The 8,067-nt window shown below is 40.6% G+C and overlaps 1 long non-coding RNA gene across 1 annotated transcript; it reads left to right on the forward strand.

Annotated features, from left to right (window-relative positions):
• The first annotated feature begins 1,915 nt into the window (after positions 1 to 1,915).
• On the forward strand, positions 1,916 to 3,222 carry LOC124805253. The gene is made up of 3 exons (XR_007017420.1): positions 1,916 to 2,016; positions 2,100 to 2,177; positions 2,450 to 3,222. It is a non-coding gene; the product is annotated as an uncharacterized LOC124805253 (long non-coding RNA).
• Positions 3,223 to 8,067: the final 4,845 nt, after the last annotated feature.

Consider the following 8,067-nt stretch of genomic DNA (forward strand, 5'->3'; position numbering starts at 1 on the left):
TTAACGTCGTTTTGTCTATCCAGTATAGGAGGGCTACTCAGAAAGTAAGGTACGATACGTCGCGAAACAGTGAAAATCCGATGAAGCTTTGCACAGATGTGTTGGGCAGTGTCTCTAGTATGCCTGTCGATCACGTCAAGCCGCTCTTTTCCGTGACAGCTGATGAAAAACTAGAAGCATTCCATGGAAGATGCAGATTCCGACATTACATGCCAAATAAGCAAAAACCAGTATGGAGTAAAGATTTTTGCGGTAGTGGATGCCAGAATGTTTTACACATTCAACATGGAGGTATATGTTGCGCAACAGCATGAAGGTCCTTACAGACAGGACAACAGACTAGTTGAACTTGTTCAGAGACTTTGCCAACCTATCCTGAATACAGGCCGCAACATAACTTGCGAGATTTATTTTACAAGTTACGAGCTTGCAAACACATTGATTACGAAGAAGACGACCATTTTTGGTACCCTGAGGAAGAACAAGAGATAAGTCCCAAGGGGATTTATTAACACTAAAATCTGACAAGTAAAGTCATCTATGTTTGGGTTTCAGAAAAATTGCACGTTAGTCTCTTATGTGCCGAAACGAAATAGAGTGGTGTGGTGTCACCGCCAGACACCACACTTGCTAGGTGGTAGCCTTTAAATCGGCCGCGGTCCGTTAGTATACGTTGGACCCGCGTGTCGCCACTATCACTGATTGCAGACCGAGCGCCGCCACACAGCAGGTCTAGAGAGACTTCCTAGCACTCGTCCAGTTGTACAGTCGACTTCGCTAGCGACGGTTCACTGACAAAATACGCTCTCGTTTGCCGAGACGATAGTTAGCATAGCCTTCAGCTACGTCATTTGCTATGACCTAGCAAGGCGCCATTATCAGTTGCTATTAATATTGTGAATTATGTAACGGCAGACCGACGTTCACCATTAATGGATTAAAGTTAAGTATTCCACCAGCTACGTCCGTTCTAAAGTCTAAATTCCTTGTCCTGTTCCAGACCTAACGCCAGCCTGCGTGAGCTAAAACGCGTGCCTTTCGGCTTCCTCTAGTTTTCCTGGGTTGGCTCTCCTGCCAATCCACAAGTGGCACTACTACTGTCAACGATGCACCACAATGGAAATATTGACGAAAATACAGGGAGTGATAAAAAACCAGAAATTATCACTTTCTAAACTTACTAAGGGTGGAGTTGACGTTGTAGACGGAATGAGTGCAACATACACTGTACCTAGAAACACAAGAAAATGTCCAATGGTTGTTTTTTATCGCATCATGAACACACAGCTGCGATAAATGCTGCTATTATTTTCTACTCAAATCAGAAAGAACAACTGAGAAGAATAGAGTTTTTGAGGCAGCTTTATTTGCGCTTCTGCATGATCATCTTCAGCGAAGAGTAATGCCATAAACATTGCCAAGGAAGATAACTGAAAGAACTGGAGAGCTTTGCAGTGCGAAAATTTGTGAAGTGGAATCAACTGCGACTTCACGAGGACGGTGTGTGGACTGCAGAAGCAAAAACAGAAAAACAAGATATATTTGTAAGAACTGCAAGGAATACATTTGCCTTGAACATTCTGTTACTGTGTGCCAAGACTGTATCGACAAAATATCTGACTGATTACATCCATTATTTTGATAACAGCTAAATTTTATGTATCTCCATTTGTATAAATATTTTTGACCGAAATATTAAATTTATCCTTTAAATATATTTACTGAACTGATTTTTAATTACATTACTTCATTTAATAACGCTTTCCTCCATAATATACAACTAAATGCAAATTCAGAAAGATAGGAACTGCAAGGGTCTGTGAGACGAGCTGCGTGTACTGAAGGATGACATTTCAAAGTTCGCGGCGTCAAAGAGAAACAATACATTAATGAAACGAGATAAGACAGTCGGAAGCGCATCAGAGACGTAACTTTGTGCACTGTGCAGGGAAATGGGTGTGTCCAAGCTACTGCGAAGTAAGAGGACGTAGTATTTGCAAACGAACGGGAGAAAACGTGAGTAAATACTATCAAAATGCAAAACAGAGTCCATGAATATACAAACCAAAGCTTCACAAAATCGTTCTCGGTGTCCACAGGTCCAGATCAATTACACGAAATCGCGTTTGATATATAAAACAAACTTGTCAGCTAAGAACTTGGAAAACACGACAACGGTAAGGACAGAAACGAACATATGCCATTAATTTCAGCAAAATATACAAATTAAGGATTGGACGATAAAATTAATGCAGACGGTTTTCTAACATGCCTCATGTATGCAGATGTCTTGTGTTCTGATTTAGACTTGTGGCTTATTTTGCTGTGCAGGCATATGACACACTCAGTGTAAAATAAAATCTAAAGTGCACATATGATTTAAATGACAGCATAATGTGATGCATCATATTCCATAACCTAAAAAGAACTTGTATGTATGTATTTTCAGGAAAATAATAAGATACCCACTGAGGATGCTACAACTGTGGTGAACCACGTGTGGGTGATGAATTAAAACAATAATTTGTGTACTTACAAAAAGGTGGACTCATCCTTAATTCATTAACATTTTTCTGCAAGCTCTGGAACTGAGTCCAAACTCAAATAGGCCTACGATGTAAATAGACTGTTGTATTATGGAAGATGAGAAGCTGAAACTCTCAGGAATACCTGTAATACTACCTTTACGAAATAGTTCTCCAGTTGGCCAACTCTTAAAGTTGCTGGGCATATAACTGATGAACTGCAAGACGAAATTATCAACAAATGAAGCCTATGGTCTATGGGGAAGGATTCCACAGGGGATACTCAGGATCCACTATTTTATGTGTATTAATAATCTTGTATTGCATATATATTTATTGTAAATGGTGTTGAAATAGCGGTAAGAAAATGTGTCGAATAGCAAGTATAAACTGTTGGGTCAGGAGAACTAAGAAAACTGAATCCCTTTCTCCAAAACCAGATTTCACACAATTATGCCCAAAATGATACAATGTAGTGGTAAAATATTGACATATTTTGTGAAAATATGTATAACACTGTTGAAAATAAAGAATTATAGCAGTCATAATTTTGTGAGATGTGGTCAGAGGTAAAAATGTAAAATGAGTGTTATGTTGTATATTTCTGTTGACAATGAAGAAAGATACCAGCCTTAACTTTGTGAGTTGTAGTCACGTGAAAATGTAAAGTGAATGTAAATAAATGGACATAATAATCCATTGGCACTACTGATGGGGTGACAAGAAAAATTTTATTGTCTCTGAGGTCAGTGTCTATAATATTTTACAAGGAGATGGGAGGTGTCACAGAATCCAATATTAAGACATGAAATATCGCATTAAGTGTACTTTGTATCTAAGAGCTGTCTTGGGGAGACAGCAGAAGCATTTGTGCAATCATTTACTCAAGCACAATCAGTATGAGACAGGCTCTCATTGGCCCTAAGTTTCCTTGAGAATTACACTGAGTTCTGTCTTGGAGCACACTTTTAGCTTGTTGGTTCTTTACAGGTTTGAGTCCTGCAACTGCCCGCATGAAAGTCGCTTTTCAGTTGCATCAATCGAGGTAAGCCCTTGTCAGTCAAACATGTAATCCTTACTCCCTCTCATTCTTTCTTTATGGCTGTCCATCCTGTCTTATGGCATTGATTTGCACAAAAAAAGAGTATAGCATTGAAGATAATTCATGAGAAATAATTACTGATAGACAGTGTGTGTGTGTGTGTGTGTGTGTGTGTGTGTGTGTGTGTGTGTTTTGCTGCTGTTGATCATGGTAAGACGCTGTGTTGGGTTTCTACTGACAAATCATCTCTCTGCTCTAATGCCTCTGCATTAGGCAACATGCATATGCAATGTCACGGTTGCAGAGTTAAGTGCAGTACGATACTAAGCGTTCCTACTGTGGGGTGAAAGTCCCATAGCTGTAGTAGTATTAAGTATTTGAATGTTGTTAATTTTATCACATTAATACACATGTATCTTGAAATATATGCTGTTCCAAGTCACATTTCATGGCCACTGTTACAAGGAGTGGAGACATTATTTCATTTTTGCAATAATGTCAAGAATAATACAGAGCTCCTAAAATGTGAATACATATTAGCAGCTACATGTGACAGTGGATGAAGGACACCATTCATCGGTATTACCAGATAACTTCTATGTTAAGTGTTAATTGGCGCCGGCCGGGGTGGCCAAGTGGTTCTAGGTGCTACAGTCTGGAACCGCGCAATCGCTACGGTTGCAGGTTTGAATCCTGCCTCGGGCATGGATGTGTGTGATATCCTTAGGTTAGTTAGGTTTAGGTAGTTCTAGGGGACTGATGACCTCAGAAGTTAAGTCCCATAGTGCTCGGAGCCATTTGAACCATTTGCTAATTGGCAGTGGGAACAATCATGGGTGTTAAATCATCATCAGCTGATTAAAATACAGGGCTATTCAAAATCAAGAAACAGATTTCAAACACTTATATCTTCCTAATTACAAACAGTAGCACCATAATGCCAACTTTTCTGGACATACAACAGTTTAAGTTTTGAATTCTAGAACTAGACTTGCTTCAAAACTGTTTATATCCTCAACATGAAGGTGATTCAAATGACTTCATCTTCATGCAAGATGGGTACCCCGGCTCATTTATCTAACAAAGGAACCTCCCCATCGCACCCCCCTCAGATTTAATTCTAAGTTGGCACAGTGGAGAGACCTTGAAAAACTGAACACAGATCAATCGAGAAAACAGGAAGACGTTGTGTGGAACTTAGAAAAAGTAAGCAAAATATATAAACTTAGTAGTCCATGCGCAACATAAGCAAAAACAAGGACAGGGTGAGCTCAGGAGCGTCGTGGTCGTGTGGTTAACGTGAGCAGATGCGGTACGAGAGGTCTTTGGTTCAAGTCTTCCCTCGAGCGAAAAGTTTAATTTTTTGTTTTCAGTTTATGTCACAAACTCTTATGTTTTCATCACTTTTTGGGAGTGATTATCACATCCACAAGGAAACCTAAATCGGGAAAAGTAGAAGAATCTTTTTACCCATTCGCCAAGTGTACAAGTTAGGTGGGTCCACAACATATTCCTGTCATTTGACGCACATGCCGTGACCAGTGTCATATAGAATATATCAGACGTGTTTTCCTGTGGAGGAATTGGTTGACCTATGACCTTGCGATCAAATGTTTTCGGTCCCCATTGAAGAGGCACGTCCTTTCGTCGACTAATCGCACTGTTTTGCGGTGCAGTCGCAAAACACAGACACTAAACTTATTATAATGAACAGAGACGTCAATGAACGAACGGACAGATCATAACTTTCCGAAAATAATGAAAGTAAACGTATCACTCGAGGGAAGCCTTGAACCAAGGACCTCTTGTTCCGCAGCTGCTCACGAGACCACGGCGCACCTATGCTTACATTATCCTTGATGTTGCCTATCTTGCGCATGGACTACTCAGTTTGTATATTTTGCTTATTTTTTCATAGTTCCACACAACTTCTTCCTGTTTACTCGTTTGATGTGTGTTCAGTTTTTCAAGGCCTATCCACTGTGTCAACTTAGAATTAAATCTGAGGGAGTGCGATGGGGAGGTTCCCTTCTAACCACATTCAATGTTACCTGAATGACACCATTCCTGGTGTTGGACTGGAAGAAGAGGAGCAGAAGATGAACTTCATCACCAGTGACCTCCCAGGTCTCCAGATCTGACTTCTTTGTCTGAGGTTATGTAAAAGACCACTTTTTTATCCCCATCCCCCATCCCCTTTTGTCTGACACCCTTAAAGTCGCATTGTTGAAGCTGTGAATTTGATAACAAGAGACGAGTTGCTTTGTGTGTGGCAGGCAGTGGGCCACAATTTCAATATTTGTCGTGTAACACATGGTGCTCACATTGAATACATAAAAATTTTAATTTCTCTTTCCAGTAATGTTGGAATCATTTTCCTTTATTTTGTAGTTTTAAATCTCTTCCATCTTTTTGAATAAACCTGTAAAATTGGTATTTTATTCATTAAAAACATGAAAATAACTCACACCAGAAATTTGATGCAAGATCCTTTTTTTCGACAGAAACAGAAGAACTGGAATAACACCAAAGACTTTCTTCGTAATGTTGAAACATTGTTAAGATATAATACTATTAATCTCAAAAATACTTTCATATTCCCTACTTTATAGGTGAGCTGCACTTTCCCAAAATTTTTCCAATAGAACAATGCTGAGCATTTGCCTTCCCTGCTGCCAGTCTGGTACGCCCATTCCATTTCATATCACTTTGCAATGTTATGCCTAGATATTTGAGTGATGTGATTATGTCAAGCAGCACACTACTAATGGTGTATTTGAATGTTGCAGTATTGCTTTTCCTAGTCACCTGTATTAACCTACATTTTTCTGCCCTTATAGCAAGTTGCAGTTCATCACACCACCTAGAAATTCTGTCCAGGTCACATTGTCTGCTCCTACAGTTACTCAACGACAACACTTTCCATACAGCAAGACATCATCAGGTAACGGCAATAAATTGCTGTGCAGCCTGACAGTCAGATCATTTATGTGAATATAGAGTAACAGTGGTCCTATCACTTCTGTGTGGCACTCATGGTAATACACTTGTCTCTGATGAACACCCACTGTCAATGACATCACTCTGGCATCTATTATCTAAGAAGTCTTCAAACCACTTACATGTCTAGGAACCTTGTCCACATGCTCTGACCTTTGTCAACAGTGTGCAGTGGACACTTTCTGGAAAGTTAGGAATATGGAATCTGCCTGTTGTCCTCCACCAATGGTTTATAGGATGTCGTTAAAAGAAGGTGAGCTGGGTTTGGCTTGAGTGATGCTTTCTAAATATGTACTGATTTGTGGTTACAAGCTTTCTGTTATAAAGAAATTTATTATATTCAGACTCAGAATGTGTTGAAAACTTCTGCTGCAAATAATTGTTATGGATATTAGTCCATAATTATAACATACTGACAAATTTTACCAACAGAATAACAATATAAAAATATGAATATAATAGAGGGAAACATTCCACGTGGGAAAAATATATCTAAAAAGAAAGATGATGAAACTTACCAAACAAAAGCGCTGGCAGGTCGATAGACACACAAACAAACACAAACATACACACAAAATTCTAGCTTTCGCAACCAATGGTTGCCTCGTCAGGAAAGAGGGAAGGAGAAGGAAAGACAAAAGGATATGGGTTTTAAGGGAGAGGGTAAGGAGTCATTCCAATCCCGGGAGCGGAAAGACTTACCTTAGGGGGAAAAAGGACAGGTATACACTCGCACACACACACATATCCATCCACACATACACAGACACAAGCAGACATTTGTAAAGGCAAAGAGTTTGGGCAGAGATGTCAGTCGGGGCGGATGTACAGAGGCAAAGATGAAGTTGAAAGACAGGTGAGGTACGAGCGGCGGCAAATTGAAATTAGAAATTAGCGGAGATTGAGGCCTGGCGGATAGCGAGAAGAAAGGATATGCTGAAGGGCAAGTTCCCATCTCCGGAGTTCTGACAGGTTGGTGTTAGTGGGAAGTATCCAGATAACCCGGACGGTGTAACACTGTGCCAAGATGTGCTGGCCGTGCACCAAGGCATGTTTAGCCACAGGGTGATCCTCATTACCAACAAACACTGTCTGCCTGTGTCCATTCATGCGAATGGACAGTTTGTTGCTGGTCATTCCCACATAGAACGCTTCACAGTGTAGGCAGGTCAGTTGGTAAATCACGTGGGTGCTTTCACACGTGGCTCTGCCTTTGATCGTGTACACCTTCCGGGTTACAGGACTGGAATAGGTGGTGGTGGGAGGGTGCATGGGACAGGTTTTACACCGGGGGCGGTTACAGGGGTAGGAGCCAGAGGGTAGGGAAGGTGGTTTGGGGATTTCATAGGGATGAACTAAGAGGTTGCGAAGGTTAGGTGGACGGCGGAAAGACACTCTTGGTGGAGTGGGGAGGATTTCATGAAGGATGGATCTCATTTCAGGGCAGGATTTGAGGAAGTCGTATCCCTGCTGGAGAGCCACATTCAGAATCTGATCCAG

This window comes from Schistocerca piceifrons, chromosome 7, assembly GCF_021461385.2.
Source record: "Schistocerca piceifrons isolate TAMUIC-IGC-003096 chromosome 7, iqSchPice1.1, whole genome shotgun sequence".
NCBI lineage: Eukaryota > Metazoa > Arthropoda > Insecta > Orthoptera > Acrididae > Schistocerca > Schistocerca piceifrons.